This window comes from Cupressus sempervirens, chromosome 3 (genome assembly GCF_028749045.1).
Source record: "Cupressus sempervirens isolate cs-2001-9-10 chromosome 3, ASM2874904v1, whole genome shotgun sequence".
In the NCBI taxonomy this organism is placed as follows: Eukaryota; Viridiplantae; Streptophyta; class Pinopsida; order Cupressales; family Cupressaceae; genus Cupressus; species Cupressus sempervirens.
Window position 1 is genome coordinate 467841293 of NC_143120.1, and position 22104 is coordinate 467863396.

General features: G+C 33.6%; 1 pseudogene; it reads right to left on the reverse strand.

Moving 5' to 3' along the window:
* Positions 1-9678: 9678 nt before the first annotated feature.
* LOC149567164 (secreted RxLR effector protein 161 pseudogene) lies at positions 9679-10422 on the reverse strand (annotated as a pseudogene).
* Between the last annotated feature and the right edge of the window lie 11682 nt (positions 10423-22104).

The following is a 22104-nucleotide window of genomic DNA, read 5'->3' on the forward strand; positions in this document are numbered from 1 at the left end:
GGCTCTATCCCTAAAAATACATGGGAATGACTTAGCCAATATAGTCATGAGAAAAATCACTACATATGGTCTATAAAGTATTAACATGAATTATAGGATCTCCCTTACCATTATGAGTCTCAAGGGAAGGTACCTCAACATGTTGTGGAATAACAACACCAAGGATATATAAGGAAAGGGGATTTGCAACATCACATGTAGGAATATTGTACTTAGATTGAGTTAATTGAGCAAATTGTTGTTGCAAAGCAGTGATAGTTTGAACGATGGTAGGATTGGAAGAAATGCTAGTAGGCGTAGGTATGCTAGATGGATTAGAAAAGTTATAAGAAGTGGAAGGAATATGTAAGGATGTCAAAAAAAGGTTAGAAGGAACATATAAAGGGTTTGAATAAGTAAAAGGAACCACATTATATGAAGGTAATGAAGAAGGAATGGAAGTAAGAGGAGCACTCACGTGAAGTGAAAGGCTAGGAAGACTAACATTTATAGGAGTGGAAAGTTGTGCAAAAGTATTTATAAGAGGCAAAGCATATATAGGTATGCTAGAAAATGTGGTAGAAATTGGAATAGAAGGTTCAATGATTGTGGAAGGAGGAGGATATCCTATCTCTTGAGCACATTCCATCAAAGTCTTAACATGATTATTAATAAGGCAAGCTATACAACACAATATATAAAAGTTATTATCATTTTTGTTAACAAGCTTCTTAAGAGTTTCAATAGCAACAACACTATCCTGATTTTGATTTTCTTGAGCCAACCAAGTTTTTGATTTATTAAATTCATGAGAAAGATTATCAACTTGTGAAGGAGGAACTTTTAAAGCTTCATCTTCATCATGAGATGAGTGAGGAAATTTATGCTCCATTAGGATTAAGACCATGAGTAAAAATGTGGGTTTCATCATAAGTCCTAGGAAGAAAAGAGGTATCATGATCAAAGGATCCCATGAGTCTATGACTTCTCATAACAGGAATGTAATAACTTTTTTGTAATTAAGCTCATAAAAGAGGACAATCTAATGAGATCTAACCATGCAAATATAGTAAAAAATATAAAAGAGAGATCTAACCACACACAAGATAGAAAGATACATCTAACTCTATGATCAAAAGAAGAAATAAAAGGGGATTGGCCAAAATGATGATAAACACCTAAATCTAACTCCAAAAGAAAGAGACAAGATGTCGCGTTCACCAAAAGATGGAAAGAATCCAAAAGAAATTTAGTCTAACTCCAAAAAGAAAGGGGCACAAGTCGGTTTCACCAAAATGTTTAGGTGAAGCTGAGGCCAAAGAATAGAGATTGCCAAAAGAAGAATATCTAACTCCAAGAAAGAGGTAAGAACGTTGGGTTAACCAAAAGAAGGAAAACACCAAAAATGAAAAGGAGCAGTCAAACACCACAAAAAAAAGAGTTGACGTAGTTAGGTTCACTAAAATGTTTAGGTGAAGCCGATACCAAAGAAGAGAGATCAAGGGATCTAACTCCAAAACTAAAAAGAAGGGACTTGTCAAGTTCACCAAAAGGAGGTAAACACCTAAAATAATCAATCTAACTCCAAAACAAAAGGGGCACAAGTTGGGTTCACCAAAATGTTTAGGGGAAAAAGAGAGACACTTTAAATTGGTTGTAGGTCCCCCTATTTCTGGGTCACTAAGCCATTCAAATATATATGTGAGGGAAAGAGAGAAATTTCCAAATATCATTCCACTTATGATCCAAATTAGATAAGCTCAAAAGGAGAAGCGTGCTCATACTAAATTTGAATTATAAAGAGGAATGCAACACAAGGAAATGTACACTTTGGCCTAATTAAGATATAGATCTCTTTGGCACAAGTGAATGTGAAATTGAACTAATTACTCAAATAACATAAATCTAGATGGCATGTGTGTAGAATTAGCCAAATTTATATTTAGATCTAGGGTAAAGATATGAAAAGAAATAAAGTATAAAAGACTCACCTTGAAATACATAGAGTAAGATGTATTTTGCATCTAAAACCTGTTGATATGAACTATTTTTGAATATATGTGCATCAATCTCAGAATAAAATGACGAAAGGAACAAAACTCATAAATCTCCCCAAAAAAGGAGACTGAAGGACTAGGTTTACTTAGAAGGACATAATACAACTAGGTTGATGTAGTTTGGTGACCTAAAATTGACTTCTACAAAAAGCTCCCGAAAAGTAGGTTCCAGATCTTTAAGCTACGACTCGCATATTGAAAATCAACACAAAAAATAAGGGTTTTGTGGTTGGGGTTTAATGAGGGCTTCCCTTGGTCAAGCCATAGGTTAAGGAATTAACCATAATTGAGAAATGTAAATGTAAATGATTGAAAGACAAGATAAATGTTAGGATTCACCTTTCTTGAAACCCTTGTTAGTAAGGATTTTGTCTGTATTGTAGATCTTGAACTAGGAATGTAGGGTATCTCCAACCTTTGGAATGAATCTACCATAATCACATCTAGGAGCCATGGATGTAGAAGTGCATCGATGAAGAAGAGGATGGATGCTTCAATGTAGATCTCCATAAGCTAGATCTTGAAAAGAAAATGCTCGCAAAGGATCCTTCAATGCTAAATAGAAATCTCCTTTCTTAATTGGCTGAAAAATATTGAATACTTAAACTCTTTGAATGCAAAATGCATAAATCTTCACTTGAGAGCAAGAGCTTATGACCTTGGAATTGAATTATGAATGAGATATGAAAATGAAGCCTCCAAGTCTTCTTATATATGAGTTTTTGGGTGGAAAAATAATACAAGCTAACGAGTGAGAAAAAAAATTAATTAAACCCACAAAACCTTTCGGGCCCCAATGATCAAAACATAGTCCAAGAAGATGCAGAGGATGTTGGCACAAGAAAAAATGGGAAAATATCAAAATCTAGTCTTTTGATATTTTCTATGTTCTAGTATTTTTCATTTTCGAAGGCCTTCAGGGAATTTCTAGGCTTTAGTGATGCCAAATTTCATACCTATACTTAAGACTTGGGACACTAAATATACAACTTTAGAAGATCTTTCCAAAAAATTTGATGGTTCGTGATTTTGAGTGACGAGTAGAAAGTTATGACTTCTATAAGTAGACGTAATTTTTAATATAGATTTTTGGTAGTTTTTATAGTTGTTAAGGTTTATTTTGTAATTAGTTATCTTGTGGACTCTTCATTTTCATTTCCAAGGGATAGTGATGACGCTTTAGATCCATTAGACTTGTATAAATTCTATTTTCAAAATGAATGGATCACTTTTTGGCTTGCAAAAAAATACATTATGGCAGTTTAATGGATTTCAATCAAATCACAATAACCTAAGTTCTACACTAGGTATTGTAATATGAATTCTTAACTTAGATCACCCAAGCCCCGAAATCTCCTATGACTAGGTCAACTTGGGTCGACCTAGTCTAGAATGGGTCGACCTAGTCTTGGAGATTAGGTCTAGAGTTCCATAGAAAGAAGAGGTAGATACCAAGATAAATAGGGTAGAAAGAGGAAGAAGAGAGGAGAAAAGGAGATCTAACAAAGATACATACATGGTTCGAAGAAGGCATTATGGAAAGGGAGCTAAAAGGTCTTAAAGGAAAGTGTGTCCATTTTAAGACAGTACACATGTCATCACATTTTCCCTTCAAGCTATCAACCTTAATACTTTTCACATGTTTGTCTCCATCATAAATTTATTTATTCTTTTTGCAAACCCCATGATTACTCTCAAGTCCATGTATAAGTGTATTGAATATTAGATAAACTATGTACTATGGCTTCCAATGCTTGCATGTTCTCATGCTACTCCTTGAATTGATCAACACTAAGGGTCATAACAAGTATATTATACTTGGTTTCAACATGATTCTAGAAATGTGAACCCATTCCCTTGAGATAGATCTTCATTTGGTCCCTTTATATTGTGTAGTTATCCCTCGTGAACTTAGGACCACATTTCTTCACCATTTGACCTTTTCCTCAAGTTGTTATTCCTACCACAATGAGGACCAAGGTTCATAAACCAATTGTTAACATTGTTAGGTCCAAGATTACAAGCAAAATGGGTTTGTGGGGGGGGGATGGATGAATTAGTAACCTACCAAATCTAACTATTTTTAAGCATGCAACCCAAATCAAATCTATTCACTGACCATTTACCCACATGCATTAATTTATGAATCAATAAATAATGAATCAATTAGAACCATCCACACAAGTAACACAACACCAATATTTATATTTCAAAAACTCTTAGTTGGATAGAAAAAACTATGGCAGAAATTAGTACCCACAAGTATTTTCACACTTTTGAAGTACATCTGGTTAAAGGCCTAGCCCTATTAGGCTTTTCACAAAATGTCATGTTAGGAGAAGACCCTATTAGGAGTCGCTTGGTTAAGGGATTTACTATAACCTTATTATGAGATTCACCCTATTAGGAGTAACCTTGTTAAGAGGTTTAGAACTCTAACTAAAGAGCCATCGATTAAGGGATTTTGTCTTTAGACCTATTACGATCATGCTTACTCTATCACGAGTGATGTTGTTAAGGGATTTTTTTGAACTTTTTAGGTCTCAACTAGTGTACATGATATGATATTAGCACTATATTTTATTTTATATCCAATTAAGCACAATATTTGCATTGATTATAGATAATTTACACACATATCAATTGTAATTGATCTATAACGTTGTACATTCATCAAACTGAACATAAATACATTTTCCCTTGACTAGGGCAGCCACCACCATAGGAAAAATATACTACATTTTAATTTTACTTCATGCTTCATCTTGATCACCACAATGTATTATCAAACCCTAATCAACTATTTACTAATCCTTGTCGGCCTCCAAATGCAATCGCTCATTGATTATATTAATAACAGTCAAACCTTTTCACTCTTTCCAACACACTTCCATAACTTCAAGAAATTCAATCACCATCATCAATGCAAGTGCATCTCGCTATTACACATCAATCTTCCATGTCAACAAAACACCTAGATCATGAAAAGATTCCTCGCAACTAGCCAAATCATCACCAGTTGAGGATATAATATCATGTATTCTAAATACTCTACCAACTCTCCACATAATGACTTCAATTCTTTGAAACTATGTCTTCTGATACACCAATCACATTGCAATTAATTTTTTTTTTACATAGCTTAGTCTAGATAATGAAGACTAAACCACAACATTTGAATATACACAAATATGATAAACTAATTAAATCATTCATGTAGAAGCTCTCCTATTTACATTTTTTATATCATCCTAATGCATTTGATCTTGATGTTCTTGTTTTCAGAGTGATCATGTTGGGACCCATGAGTGGTCTACACCCTTGGGATGATTTGATTTATTTTGTTGTATCAAATGGCTGATTATCCTTTATGTTTGACTTATGAGACTTATAATATATTTATTGGTTTCACTGAGGTATGTGCTAATGGTTACCTAGATTGGTATGGCATCATGATGTTATTCTGCGAGTACCCTTGAGATATAAACAATGGTTGCATTGTGTGATGCATTAGACTAAAACTCTAGATTCTGGGTTGTGCAATAGTGTTGTGTCATATGTTGATCATGTTGTTAGTGGTGATTTGATTGTATCTATATGATGGTGTTTTATGTTGTCTAGCATTTGGGATTATTGATGTTACTTTAGGATGTTTGTCTAGGGTTTTACAAAATACAGGGCCATATATCTTGTTGAGTAATTAAGTTGTTATTTCCATTGATATGTGCTTAGAATAACCAAGAAATTATTTATGTATATTTGAGTTTGGGATTATTTGTTATATTTACAAATGGAAGATGTTCATTTGAATTCATGATTATTGTGTCTTTATGTTGTGGACATATATCTTTTAATTTCAATTGATATATATGTTTAAATGACTAGAAGTGATTAATTAAATTATTTAATTGAAATTATTTATTGTATGATTATATGTTGTTATGTTGTACTACACCATTGCTATGTGTGGATTGTCAGTTGGTGCTAATATGAAGTGAGAACAAAGCCTAGTCACTTGCTCACAAGATCTACATGGCATCCTATTCTGCTTCATTTGACTTTTGTCTATTTGTGCTTATACTATTTATATATCGAGCATCCACACTTGATGTTTGTTTTTACTAAATAGGTATGAGGTACATTTACCTCAAATTTAGAATTTGAGCATTTACCTAAATTCCCAACAATGGGTACCAGGAGATCATGACTTTGACCTTTCATGTTGAGCTGATGTCATCCTTATATCAATGACATATCCATATTATTATTGTTACTAACACTCAAGTAGTTGGTAAATCTAGATTCATAATGTATTACATGAGATTATACTTTGTTTTGCAATTGTCACATAAAATATTAGTTCAAATACTGAATTAATTTTGTTTGGGGAATTATATATATATAATTTAACTACTAGCTAATTTTCCATAGTTGGATTCCATATTCCTAAGATTAATTTATTTACTTGGGAAAAGGGTTAAATAGATTATTAAGTGGGTTAATAATCTATTTTATAAGTCACTTTGTAAAAGTGCTTATATTACACCAAAAGTGAGTTTTATCCTCGCTTCTTATTTTTCATGATTTGAGAGTTGGAGGATTTCCCTTTGAACTCTCTTGGAGAAAATATGTCAATTGCTCGTTGAGTTTGATCTAGTTGTTAGATTTGTGCATTGACTGGCTCATTAGATTCATTTTCGAATTTCTTTGCTTTACTGAAGGTTTCATTTGTTCGATGGAGTCTTTATTTACTTGTTCCTTTTCTTGGTTTTTACTATTCATGTGAGGTAGGGCCTTCTTGATTATTTGGTATACACCATTTAATGGCTTTCTTAGAATTGCTAAATGCTTAGGGGTTGCAAACTACTATTCCCCTTTGTTTGCATGCAATCCACATTTGTAATTTAAAGAACACTTACAAATTGGGACATAAAATACCTTAGAATGTCCTCTAATTATTTCAACTCCATGATCCTACAATCCAAGTTAAGCCAAACAAGGCAACAAACAGATACAAGATGACTCACAAAATGAGGCGCACCAAAAACACCCAAATTTTTATGAAATAAATTTTTTACCTCTACAATATGCTCAAACTTTTTATTTGTGGTGACTAATCAAGAAATTACTATACAATTTTCATAAGTTATGGGGTTTGGGGCATTATCCAGAAATTTTTTTATAGTTAACTTGTCAAACATTTTTGAGTTGACTCATCAACCATTTGCCAAGGTTGACTCATCAAGTATGTTTAGGGTTAACTTGTTAAGTCGACATAAGTAATGTAATATTGGCTTAGGGTTAGGGTTTTCTAAAGTGAAAATATAGCTTCTTGTAGCGGTATTAAGTTGTAAAGGAGATTGAAGATTGTAACAGGTGAAAGTTATTGGATAATAATATTGGATAATAATATTGGACTCATTATTTGGTGGATGTAGCCAAGGGATTGGGTGAATTAGACTTGTCTTTTTTTCATTTATGTGTGCCTTATTACTTTGTGATATTGGTCATATTTACATGTTATTGTTATTTTTATGTCTAATTAATCCTAGCACAAAATCCCAAAATCCAATAGAATTCAAGTTCCATGCACACATAAAATCCAACAATGTGACATTACCAAAACTTTCATTTTCAAAACACATAAAAAATTATGCCCACCCAATCCAATCATGGACTTTTTGGATCTTGCTAAATTTTGGAGTACTGGTGTATTTTTGGTATTGTATGCCAACCTCATTTTCTAATGAGATAATTGAAGTATTCCATGGGAATCTATACTCTCAACAAAGTGGTCAATTGAGATATGTGCTTACAAGCTTCATTAGAGTTTCCATTCAAATGTTTCCCCTAAATGTGTTTGTGCTTGTATAGTTTTTTACATTTCTTAAATCCAACACTTGCATTAGTTTTATTGTGATATCTATAGAGTTCTTTGCACCCACCCATGAGCACATGCATGTGTGTATGGTGGGATCTTATGAAACCCAAACCCCAAGATTTAGGTCAATTAGGTGTTTTTTTGAATGATAACACGATATTTGGACTCCCAAGGGAGTTGAAATGAACATACATTTTGAATTTGGCCTCCTTTGGGAGTCAAAATGAAGGCTCAATGCTACTAATTGTGCTACTCTAGATGAGTAATGACCCTCCACTACAATCTCTGTAGTAAATGTACAAAGTTGTGTCAATGAGAAATTCATATAAATTTTAAGTCATATATAAATTTAAAGAAAAAAGTTGTGTCAATGCAAAAGATACTTTTATTAATCTTTTATTGACAAGGGATTTTATATAAATTTAAATCATGGTTAATATTGGTTGTTTATCATCCAATCGACAATTAGAAATTCATAAAAATTTAAATCATGGTTGAATGGAGATGTTAATCAAAATTGATTAGGATGAAAATGATATATAAATCATACAAAATGTTTGGAACAAAATAAAATAAAAAATATTTGCATTTTAATTAGAATGGGTTGTTGAAGTTTGATTTACTTTAATGATGTAATATGTAAAAAAATTCTCTCTCTAATAAAATTAAAAATTTTAAGGGAATAAATTGACCCCCTTCGTATTTCAAGGAATATTCACTGGTCATGGCCCATTTTATAGAGGATTTGTGTTATACAGGTTGAAATGGATGACCAATTGATTAATCCTCAAGCCTTGTTGGTGTTGGTGATATTTTAGTTTTTAGTTCTTTCTATGGCATAGAACTCCTACATCCAATAATGTTGATTAAACATTTTATTTGCATCCAATAATGTTGCTTCTTTTTTCAATTGGCTAAATTGGAGACTTCAAATTGATTCGCAAATATCAATGGAAGAGAAGGCATGATTTTTGACATTACTCCAAATAGGTTAGGTGCAGGTAAATAGGTTCCAATACAAATTAAGAATCTTAAGAATTATTTAAGAAGCCAAAGAAACCCTTTACAACCTTGTTTGATCCCAAGATAGAAGTAAGAATAAATCTTTGTCTACACAATTTTTATATTTCATAGAAAAAAATGTCTTTAGATAGAATTAATCTCTATTTATGGAGATCTGCAAATACTTTGTGATTGAAACCTTGTTCTTAAATCTATTTGATCTATACTTGTGGTTTCGGATCCATTTTTTAGATTTGATCACATCAATTTTTAAATTGTTTAGAATGGCATTAAATGATGCAGGTTTATTTCAAAATAAAACCAAATGAATTCTTCAAATTGTATTATGTTGGATCACTACACTTCGTCTAATGGAACCTGATGGATGGGCAGAGGATAAAAAAAAATAAAGACATAGAACAACACGATGTGCTGCTGCATAATAAACTATATTATATTTCATTCCCCCGTAATCTCAAATGAGTACATAGTTCTTTTTATAAGAAAGCATACAATATTCTAGAGAAATCTACCATTAGCTGAGAAGACAAAACATCTACAAACTTCTAGAAAAATATTACAGCCGACTCAACCTTTGGAACAAACCCTAAACCTAAACCTAATAATCTAGAAGTGTAGTTTAAAATGAGAGATCTAGAACTCTCGATGAGAAGAAAATAATAAATAAAGTAGTTGGAGTAGGTAAAGGTAGGGGAGATTAAAAGGACAGCCGAAAGCCTACGCCACCAACACTCCCCCTTAATCTTCACTGCCATGTATATCTGTAATACCAATACTTTCTCGAAGATGTTCAAAGACATTCTTTGCAAGAAGCTTTGTGAAAATTTCTGCCAGCTGTTCTTTGGACCTACAAAACTTAAGACATATGTCACCATTGTTCACTAATTCACAAATATAATGATATCTTATATCTATATGTTTACTACATTGATGAAAGACATGATTTTTTGATAAAGCAATTGCAGAATTATTATCACAATATATTCTTGTAGGTTCTTCTTGTGGATGATTCAAATCTGAAAGTACTCTTCTCATCCACATTGCTTGACAAGTTGTTGATGTTGCTGCAACATATTCTGCTTCAGCTAATGATAATGTCACAATTGGTTGCTTCTTTGGTGCCCAAGAAATAGCTCCTGATCCTAGGTGAAAGATATGTCCTGAAGTGCTTCTTTTATCATCAAAGCTACCTGCCCAATCACTATCTGTATAGCCAATCAACTTGTAATGATCTGATTGTGCATATAAGATCCCAAAGTTCTTTGTTTCAGCTATATACCTCAAAATCCTCTTTCCAGCTTTCCAATGAGTTTCTTTTGGTTTGTCCACTTCATGCATTATATCTGCTCTTGTAGCTATCAAATATAAAAGGCTGCCAACTAATCTTTTGAATAAAGTTGTGTCTACATTAGGACTTTCATCATTCTTGCTAAGTTTGATACCCAATGCAACTAGTGTAGGGGTTGAATTAACATTTGTCATTTTAAATCTTTTCAACAAATCAGTAGCATACTTAGTTTGACAAATGAAAATGCCTTGATCATTTTGATTTACTTGTATCCTAAGAAAATATCTCATGAGTCCCAAATTAGTCATATCAAATTCATTTTTCATGGCTGCCTTGAAATTGTTAATTGAAATATTACCGGTGAATATTAAATCATCTACATATAAGAAAACTATCAATATTTCTCCTTCATTTTTCACTTTAACATATAAAGTTGGTTCATAGCCACACTTACTAAAACCATTATTCACAAAATAAGAGTCTATTTTGTTGTACCAAGCTCTAGGAGCTTGTTTCAAGCCATATAGTGTCTTCTTCAACTTGTATACCTTATGTTCTTCTCCCAAAATTTCATATCCTAGTTGTTGTTTTATATACACTTCTTCTTCTAAAATGCCATTCAAGAATGTTGATTTCACATCCATTTGATAAACCTTCCAATTATTTTGGGCTTCTTTGGATAAAATCATTCTAATAGTGTCTAATCTTGCCACGGGTGCAAATGTCTCATTGTAGTCTATACCTGGTTGTTGTGTGAAGCCTTTGGCTACTAGTCTTGCCTTGTGTTTCTCTACTTTTCCATCAACGTTATATTTTGTTTTGTATACCCACTTAACTCCAATCACATCCTTGCCTTTAGAAAGATCTACTAAGTCCCAAGTATCATTCTTTTCTATTGACTGAATTTCTTCATCCATGGCTGAAATCCATTTGTCATCTTTAATAGCTTCTTCAAAATAAATTGGATCAGCATGTGCTAAGAGTGCAAAATTAATGCATAAATCATCATTTTCATCCTCTTGTAATTCATCATATATGTCTCTAAGACTTCATGTCTTCCTTGAAGTATTTATAGATCTTAATCTTAATGAAGCAAGTGTTGAATTAGATGATTCACTACTGTTAGTGCTTGCTGGAGTAGTAGTCTTTTGAGTGGTAGGTACCCTTGTAGGTGTTTTAGGAACATTTGTTTGTGTTGTAGAATGCACATCTTGAGTTTCATTTTCTTCATTTTCTTGTGGAACACTATCTTACTTATCCAAGCTACCATCCCATACTTCTTCTTCTACAAACTCAACATCATAACTTATTATTAACTTCTTTGTGATAGGATTGTATAGCCTATATGCCTTAGATTGTTCACTATATCCCACAAATATGCACTTCTCTCCTCTATCATCCAATTTTTGTCTCACTTCTTGAGGTACCAATGAGTATGCCACACAACCAAATATTCTCAAATGTGCTATATTGTTCTTCCTTTTTCTCTAAGCTTCTTCTGTGTTTTATTTATTACTGCTTTTGTTGGACATCTATTTAGTATGTATGCTGAACATGCAACTGCTTCAGCCCAATACTCATTTGGCAAGTGTTTCTCCTTTAACATACTCTTTGTCATCTCCATAATTGTTCTATTTTTTCTTTCTGCTACTCCATTTTGTTGTGGAGTGTACCTTGCTGTAAATTATTTCCATATGCCATTTTCTTTGCAAAAATTCAAAAAATCATTTGATATGTATTCTCCATCTTGATCGGTTCTTAATGTTTTAATAGAGTATCCACTTTCTTTTTCAACTTTTGCCTTGAATTCTTTAAAGATAGCAAATACATCTAATTTATACTTCACAAAATAAACCCAAACTTTTCTGCTGAAATCATCAATAAATGTCAAGAAATAAAGTTTTCCGCTTAAGGATGGTGTTTGCATTGGCCCACAAAGATCTGAATGAACTATCTGAAGTGGATGTTTTGCTCTATAAGACTTTTCAACTGAAAATTTTTCTCTATGTTGCTTTGCCAAAATGCAACTCTCACATGTTGTCTTAAGTGGCTCTATTGATGGCAACCCATAGACCATTTGTTTCTTATATAAGAGTTGTAATGCTTTAAAGTTTAAATGACCAAACCTTAAATGCCATAGCCAAAATTCATTTTGTGTAAAGCTTTGAATGCAGATTCGGCTACTTTTTGCAATTCATTTGGCTCTAAGAATAATTCACTTCGGATTTTAAGTGGGAACATTCTATTTTGAGTCATTTCAACTTTTGCAATCAGCCTATTGCTTGGTCTTTTATCTAGAATCACGCATTCACCATTTTCAAAATGTATTCTATATCCCTTTTGTACTAGTTGCCCAATGCTTATGAGATTGTGTTGCAATCTAGGAACATAATATACATCAAGAATTTCCTTTTCTTCACCTTTCTTAGTTCTTATGCTAATTGACCCTTTTCCCATGATTGAAATTTGATGACCATTTCCTAACTTAACCTCTGATTTTACTGATTCATCTATTGTTGAGAATATATCCTTAGACCCACTCATATGGTTACTACAACCACTATCTAAGAACCATACTTCTTTAGAACTCTCTTGTGCAACATTGTATGTTATCATGATGGTGTTTTGCTCACTAGTGTTGGGTTTGCCTTGAATTCTTTAAAGACAACAAATACATCTAATTTATACTTCACACAATAAACCCAAATTTTTTTGCTGAAATCATCAATACATGTCAAGAAATAAAGTTTTTCGCTTAAGGATGGTGTTTGCATTGGCCCACAAAGATCTGAATGAACTATCTCAAGTGGATGTTTTGCTCTATAAGACTTTCCAACTAAATTTTGTTCTCTATGCTGCTTTGCCAAAATGCAACTCTCACATGTTGTCTTAAGTGGCTCTATTGATGGCAACCCATAGACCATTTGTTTCTTATATAAGATTTGTAACCCTTTAAAGTTTAAATGACCAAATCTTAAATGCCATAGCCAAGATTCATTTTTGTGTAAAGCTTTGAATGCAGATTCAGCTACTTTTTGGAATTCATTTGGCTCTAAGAATAATTCAATTTGGATTTTAAGTGGGAACATTCTATTTTGAGTCATTTCAACTTTTGCAATTAGCCTATTGCTTGATCTTTTATCTAGAATCACACATTCACCATTTTCAAAATGTATTCTATATCCCTTTTGTACTAGTTTCCCAATGCTTATGAGAATGTGTTGCAATCTAGGAACATAATATACATTAGGAATTTCATTTTCTTCACCTTTCTTAGTTCTTATGCTAATTGACCCTTTTCCCATGACTGCAATTTGATGATCATTTCTCAACTTAACCTTTGATTTTACTGATTCATCTATTGTTGCGAATATCTCCTTAGACCCACTCATATGGTTACTACAATCACTATATAAGAACCATACTTCTTTAGAACTCTCTTGTGCAACATTGCATGTTATCAAGATGGTGTTTTGCTCACTAGTGTTGGGTTGACTTTCATTTGTAAAATGTGCCTTTTGCCTATTCATGTCATATTGTCTTTTTCTACACTCAGATGCAAAATGCCCAAATTTAGTACAATAATGACATTGGATGTTATATTTTTCATACCTTTCTCCTTGATGATGGTTACTCCCCCTTCCTCTTGTTGATGTGAAACTAGTTTGTGAGCTTGATGCTAGCCTTCTATTCTCAAACTATGGATTTTCTCTTCCTCCTCTTGGTGTAAAATGTCCTCTGCCTCTACTGTAATCTGATCTTCCTCTTGTTCTTCCAAATGAAAGTTGAGTCTTGAAAGCATTCTCCAATGATGAAGTTCCTGAACGAGTCAACCTATGTTCATGTGACAAGAGAGAACCCATAAACTCACCTATTGATAGTAAGGAGAGATCCTTAGATTCTTCAATGGCTACAACTATTGAATCGAACTTATTTGGTAGACTTCTAAGTATTTTCTCTACAACTTGTTGATCCCCAAGTGTTTCTCCATATGATCTAATCTGATTTACTATCCCCATTATTTGAGTGAAGAATGAATCTATTGAATTGGAATCTTTCATTTGTAAATTTTCAAAATCTCTTCTAAGATTTTGTAGCTTTGAAGTTTTTACCTTTCCTATGCCCTAGTATGTTGATTGCAAGTTGTCCCATGCTTGCTTTGAGCTTGCAGTAGTAGCTACCTTTGGAAATATTGCTTCCTCCACTACCTACTGAATAAAGAAAGGTGCCTTAGCATCCTTTTTCCTATTTTCCTTTAATAAATCTTTTTTAGCTTGTGAAAGAGCTTGATATGCCTATTGGTTTGTTGGTTCAGGGAACCCACTTTCAACTAAATCCCAAACATCCTGAGAACAAAAAAGTGTTTTCATTTTGATGCTCCAATAATCATAATTTTTGTCATTAATAGTTGGAATTTGTGGTTGTGAAATACTTCCACTGATTCCTGCCATGATTTAATAGTAAAACTTTCTAACTTGTAACAACTACAAACCCTTTCTCTTCCTTCTTCACACAACAACTATGATCTTTTCCTTAGATCTTCAGCTTTGCTTTCATTTTCCCTTTATCCACAATGACATCTGCCCATAAAAATAATGCCCAAATTGTCTATAGCTCTAATACCAATCTGATGGATGGGCAGAGGACAAAAAAATAACAAAGACACAGAACAACATGATGTGCTGCTCCATAATAAACTATATTATATTTCATTCCCCCATAATCTCAAATGAGTGCATAGTGCTTTTTATAAGAAAGCATACAATATTATAGAGAAATCTACCATTAGCCGAGAAGACAAAACATCTACAAACTTCTAGAAAAATATTACAGCCGACTCAACCTTTGGAACAAACCCTAAACCTAAACCTAATAATCTAGAAGTATAGTTTAAAATGAGAGATCTAGAATTCTCGATGAGAAGACAATAATAAATAAAGTAGTTGGAGTAGGTAAAGGCGAGGGAGATTAAAAGGACAGCTGGAAGCCTACACCACCAATAGAACCTTGTTAAGAGGATAAAGGTGACTATACTTCATTTGGTGGAATCTTGGTAAGAGGATAAAGGTGACTACAAGTGTGGCCATGGATGCATTATTTTTCCATCACCTCCTTCATCAAGATAGTTTACGGATGACATTGCACAGTCTAAATTTATTTCCAATTCAACGTCCTTTTATTTTGTCAATATTTACCCATATTTTGTACATTCATCTAATGCTGATAAAATACCTCTAAATTATACTTGGTTTGGAGAAGTTATGAAACAAGAAAAGTATGTTGGATTGTACTACACTAACATGTTATCTACTCATTTGGATGTCAACATGGTTGCTATGGAAAAGTTGGGATACCCCAATGTCAAAATTGCTATTAGTGAAATAGGTTGGCCTACAATAGGAGATAGAGGTGCAAGTGTTGATCTAGAAACCACTTATGATAAAAGGTTATTTACTCAACTCTTGGAAAAATCCACCTTTAAGTACTTCTAGAAGGCCCAAAGCATTCATACCTAGATATCTCTTTGCTCCTTTTAATGAGGACAATAAACATGGTCCAGTCATCGAAGGAAACTAGGGTTTTCTCTACCCAAATGGGTTTGAATTATATCATATATATATGAATGGAAAACTTTATGATTGAGAGTTTAAATCCTTAAGTCTATTTGGCATATTCCTGCATAGCTTGTTGCCTTTCCTCATCCTATCCATTTCTCTATAAGTAAAAGTATTTCAGGACTAGCCAAAGTCCATCCCTATTCTATTGCTCATGTTTCCCAAATTTCAATTGGTTTGAAGTTTCTTGTTGGCATGTTCAAGGAGACAATTGAGTGGTTGACACATGTATTGATTTCTTATGTGTTGCATTCACAACTTGGTTTGCCATTAATGTCAACATAAATGTATTCTAGTTATGACGCTTAGAGTTGTAGAGGAAGATTTGTTCAACAAGGCAAGAATGTGAATATTTATGTTATGTAGGCTTAGAATAATCTTTGTGGATATATCTAGATGCTATAGCTATGTGTAGAAAAAGTTATTTGAAGGATTGCATGAGTTTCAATTGAATATGTGGAGATTGGTCACATAGGAATCCGTAGGAAATAATTTAACAGTAAATTAATTTTATATGTTAAGTGAGATGGATTTTAGTTGAGAAATATTTGATATGATTTAAGACATATTCATGAGGATGAGTTTGAAGTACTGGAATCTAGAGTTCAATTGGTAAAGGCCACTGAAGGATAAGGTGTGATTTATTCACTATTAACCAACTTTTTTGGTTATATTATTTTGGAATGTGTAAATGTAATGAAACATGCATTGTTATATCTTAGTGAGGTCCTATTTTATTCATTGTACATTGAGGAAGCCTCAAGGATGACTCAATTAGTTATTAGGACAAGGTATAAAGGAAAGATGTTTTCCTTGGTTGTAAGAGATAGTCATTGTAACTGTGATTGTATTGATGTTGAGGATGCAAATTTGATGAGATCAGAGTAGAAGATGACAAGATTAAGTTGAGAACTTCAAAGGAACTATATGGGCAAAGAAGTTGTTGTATTGGTCAGTTCACCTTTGGATTGTCTAAAGCAATTTAGACAGTGGATTTAGTTGGCTTCCTATAAGATTCTAATAGGGTTGGAATCTTCTAACAAGGATACAAAGTCTCCTAAAGTACATCATCTTGTGGGTATTATTCCCACCAAGGTTTCTCTCTAATGAAGAGTTTTCCTAGGTAACAAAACTTGTAGTATTGTGCATGACTATTATCTTGTGGTTGTTGCATATATTGGTTACTGGATTAATTTGATATGATTATTTTAAGATTGTTTAAGCCCACAACTTATTTAGCCCTCCCACCAGTTGTGTTGGTGGACATTAATTTCTAAAAATTGGTATCTAAGCATCAGGTCCTTGAACAAGAAGTTTAACATCTTAAGGAGATCCATGGAAGTCGGCAAGGAAAGTCTAGAGTTTCATACAAAGAACTATAACAACTAGGAGAAAATGAAGAATCATTTTCTATGCATAAGAATCGATTACTTGATGATCACAAGGGATAGGAAGGTTGTGGTAGAAGAGAAATATTTGGGATCATGTACTACAGAATAGATAGAACAATTCATGTTTAACATGTATGTAAGAGAGGCATTAATCACTACCATATCTAAATCAAAATTTGTTGAGGTAAATATTTTGTAACTTGCTCATGATATTTGAATTAGATTACAAGTTCTTTTTCAACATGATCAATATGCAAAGAAATCCAAACTACAAAATTGGAAGGACATACTTGGCAGTTCTATAATGTAGGAAGATGAATCTATTTGTTGCGAAAATCAAGAGTTGTGATGGAACAATTATAGATAATAAAATAGTGTGGAAAATTCTAAAGTTGTTGCCACCTACTTATGAGACTAAGGTAATGGCCATAGAGGAGATTATTATTATTGTCACACCAAGATTTAACATAGAAACATTGTTTTGGAAGCTACACACATTTGAACAAAGACTACAATAGAATCAAAATTAGACCAGAATAAAAACTGCTTTTAGAACTAATGTGTACACAGATGGACAAACAAGAACCTTAACTAGGAGTGCAAGCACAAGTGCAAATTATGCTAGAGATTTGGTAACTTAGCAAGAGGAAGAAAGGAAGATAGATGAAGGTCTTGCATTACTCATGAAAAGAGAACCTAGAGGTAAGAAAGCTTTTGCTTGTTGGACTAGCAAAGAGTCTAGCCATCTTTAGATGAATGTCTAAAGAGAGAAAAGAAGGTAAAACCTAAGAAGCCCTATAAGTCAAATAGTACAAAAGATTGCTTCTTTGTTGATGAAGATGATGAATTTGATTTCAAAGCAATAAATTTCTTCGAAAGTGATGATGAAGATGATAATATCAAATTTTTTGTTTTTGAATAAGGAAAATAGGTTTTGAAGGGTGCGTGAAACCCTTTTACAAATCAAAAAACATTCAGTGAAGCCCAAATCAAACAATACTATAGCTCATAGGTGAAATAGGTCACCAACCAAAACAAGGTGAGAAGGGTGGCAACACAAATAACACAGTACTCCTTAGCCACAAAAATAGTTTTTGAATGGGCACCAAAAACCCCATGTTTAAAAAAGAGATAGACAATAAGTTCCTAACCATGTCAAACTACAAAGGACAACAGGCCAAAAAAGCTAGGAGATCCAAAATAGGACAGGGAATCAAGATTTCCCTTTCGGTCCCATCTTTTTAGAACATAATGCCATATCAAAAGTTAGAGTGGAGGGCTTGACCTTTTTTACTTTTACAGTTGTCCATCCATCCTCCACCATACGAGTAGCCTTCTACCATGCAAATTCAGCAACACCACACCCAGCCGCCAAAACCCCTATGGCCTGGGAAGAAATATGGACTGCAAGAGGAGGGACAACAGTAACATCTAGAGATAGAGCCACAAGAGGGGCAACGGTCGAATCAACAATGACAAAATTTGGAGGGAGAACAAGAGAGATCACCACTATTGGGGCAGCAATCGTACCATCAACTACCACCGAATCCGCCACCAAAGTGTCCTAAGATGAGCCAAAATCCCCCACAAAGGGGGCTTTCTAAACTATGTAGTGATCATCTGAAACCCCCTTCCACCAAGAAGGAGACTTCTTCGATCTAGATTGTTTAGAGGAGTAGTAGGCAAGAAGGTGTTCGGTCTTGTGGCATTCCCTGCATCGAAAGGGGATACCTTCTTAATCAAGAAACTGAATCCAAGAGCCAAGAGGGGAGACCAACTTAATCTTTTCAGGGAGTCCCTTAGAGACATCAATCTCAACAAGAATGTGAGCATACATCATCTAAAACACATTGGAAGATGCCATATCAACTGGCAAGAAGTCCCCTAGAGCCCCCTAATGCCTCTAGGACTGAATCCAACTATAGGTGGAGGGGGAGATTTGGCAACCTAACCCACATCAAGATTTTATTAAAGGATTCCGACAATGGGTCAAAATCCTTATACCAAGGTTTAGCCATCAAGGGGAACTTCTCCCCCCATGAGAAACCACGGTGCATGATGGAATTTATATCTTTAGTAGTAGCACATTTCACAATGAAAAAACCCCTTGCCACAGGGCAAATCTGGGATTTTTTGAAATGAGGGGCTCCCAAAATTGAGAGATCTAGGTGTGCAGATTTGACAAAGAGGGCCAGAAACCCTTAAAATGAAAAATAGCAGTAGTGGAAGAGAAGTCATCCACATAAGTGGAGATCTCGTCAACAATATCAAACTCTAAATCAATCATAATTAGGTTACTTATAGTGACAGGCACAGCATCTCGGAGCCTCGAACACACAGTCTAACCTCCAAAGCCTCATCTAATGTCAGCCTCATAAGTGGAAACATCAGCGTAAGAGATGGTTGAACAACCCATAGCACCATCAGGTAGAGAAATAGTCATCTCAGCTGGAACAACCGCAAAAGGGCCTCCAAAACCAACCCCAAAGGCAAGGGCAAGAGAGGATAGAGTTTGAATCCCATCTAGGGCATCATGAAAGATGGAGAGTGGAGTAGTGGAAGCAATCATTTGAGACACTAAGCCAAACCTAGCTACCCCCATGCCCAACAGAGAGGCCCGCACATAGGTTGGTGCAGTGGTGGTAGTAGAATTGAGAGTAATCACCTGCGCAGGCAAAACAGTCACAAACAGAGATGTAGACACCATTTGACAGATCAATTTTAATTATTAAGTAAAATTGGATTTGTTGTTATTAAAGAAAAAAGACCTCAAAAAGAAGAAAAAGTATTTGTATTACATGTAGAAAAGAAAAAGTTAGATTGAATCATAGATAGTGGATGCTCACATCATATGACTAGTAATATGAATAAATTTGTTAAATTTTATAGTTACGATGGAGGAGTAAGAGTTGGTAACAATTCACCATGTCTTATTAAGGGGAAATGATCTTTTACACTTGATGGGAAAACTAACACTGATGAGGTCTATATTGTTGATAGATTGAAGCATAACTTGCTGAGTGTTAGACATCTTGTTGATAAGGGATATCTTTTGTAATTTACCGAGAAGACATGCATGATCAAGGACAAGGATGGAAAATTGATTGGAATGGGTAAAAGGACAAAAGGTAATTTATTTTTTAATTGAATCCTACTAAGATGAAATGTTTGGTTGCTAAAGTGGATGACAATTGGTTATGGCATTAGAGACTCTGTCATATAAATTTTGATAATAAGGCCAGTACTACAAAGTGTTAAGACATCTACTAAAGATTGTGAAACCTCCTAACATGGTTTGCAAGGAATGTGTGATGGCTAAACAAAGAAATATAACTCTTTTCTAAGAAAGATGTTCACTACATACCAAGAGTAGATTGTGCAAACAGATTCATGTAGTCCTACAAGAACAAGAGCATTTATGGTGAAAGGTAATTTATTCTTTTCATTTATGATTTTACAAGGATGATGTGAGTAGCATTTCTTAGAGAAAAATCATAATTTTTTGAGAAATTCAAGTTATTCAAGACTAGAGTAGAGAATGAATATGGATTGAAGATAAAATGCTTAAGATTGAAGACAAAGGAGGATAATTTATGTCAAATCGGTTCAATAATTTTTGTGAAGACAATGAGATTAGAAGGAAACTTTCAACTACTAATATACCATGATAGAATTGGATAGCAGAAAGAAGAAACAAACCAATAAGTGAAGCAACTAGAGCTATGATGTTTGAAGGTAATGTATCACATCTCTATTGGAGATAAGTAATGAACACTATAGTATACGCCATGAACAAAGTACATATCAAACAAGGAACTAGTAAGACACCTCATGAACTTTGGTTTGAACATACACCTACTATGAAATACTTTAAAAATTTTGGAAGAAAATTTTATAATAAAAGAGAAGATGATATAAGAAAGTTTGATCATAGAAGTGATGAAGGCATATTTCTTGGATATTCATTGAAAAGAAAGGAACGTAGATGTTTTAATTAGATATTGAGAACAATACTTGAAAGCACAAATGTGGAAGTTGATGAGAATTTCATAATACATGAAAGGATACTTGATTATGATTCTAATGAGGAAGAAAGTACTATTCAAAGATGTAACAATTAGAAAGAATAGGAATTATTGTATGAAACTGATAATGATTTGCAAATTGAAGAACATAGAGAAGAACCAAGACTAGAAATTGGAGAAGAAAAAGGAAAACATAAACAAAGAACACCAATATATGTGGCAAGGAATCACCATTAGAAGATAATTATTAGAAGTACAAAGAAAGGAATTTAGACAAGAAATTAGATAGGAGATGAGATTTTTTGGATATCACAAGTTGAACCTAAGACTATAGATGAAGCATGTATATATGAGTATTGTAAAGGCTATGAGAGAAGATCTTGATCAAATTGAAAAGAACAACACATGGGAACTAGTCCCTAGATCTAAAGATAAGAACATTATCGGCACCAAATGGGTTTTGAGAAGCATGATGAATGAACAAGGAGAAATGGTAAGAAACAAAGAAAGGTTAGTATGTAAATGATATTCACAATAGGAAGGAATTGATTTTGAAGAAAATTTTGCCCCTATTGCAAGACTTGAAGCAATAAGGATGTTTTTGGCATATACATCAAACAAAAATTTCAAAGTATGTCAGATAGATGTCAAGTTAGCATTTTATAATGGAGAATTTGAGGAAGAGATTACAATGAACAACCTGATGACTTTCCATTAATTGAAGACAAATATATGGTTTGTAGATTGAAGAATTTGTATGGATTGATGCAAGCACCTAGATCTTGGTATGTGATATTAGACTAACAATTGCAAAGTTTTAGATTCGGGAGGGTAATGCAGATAAT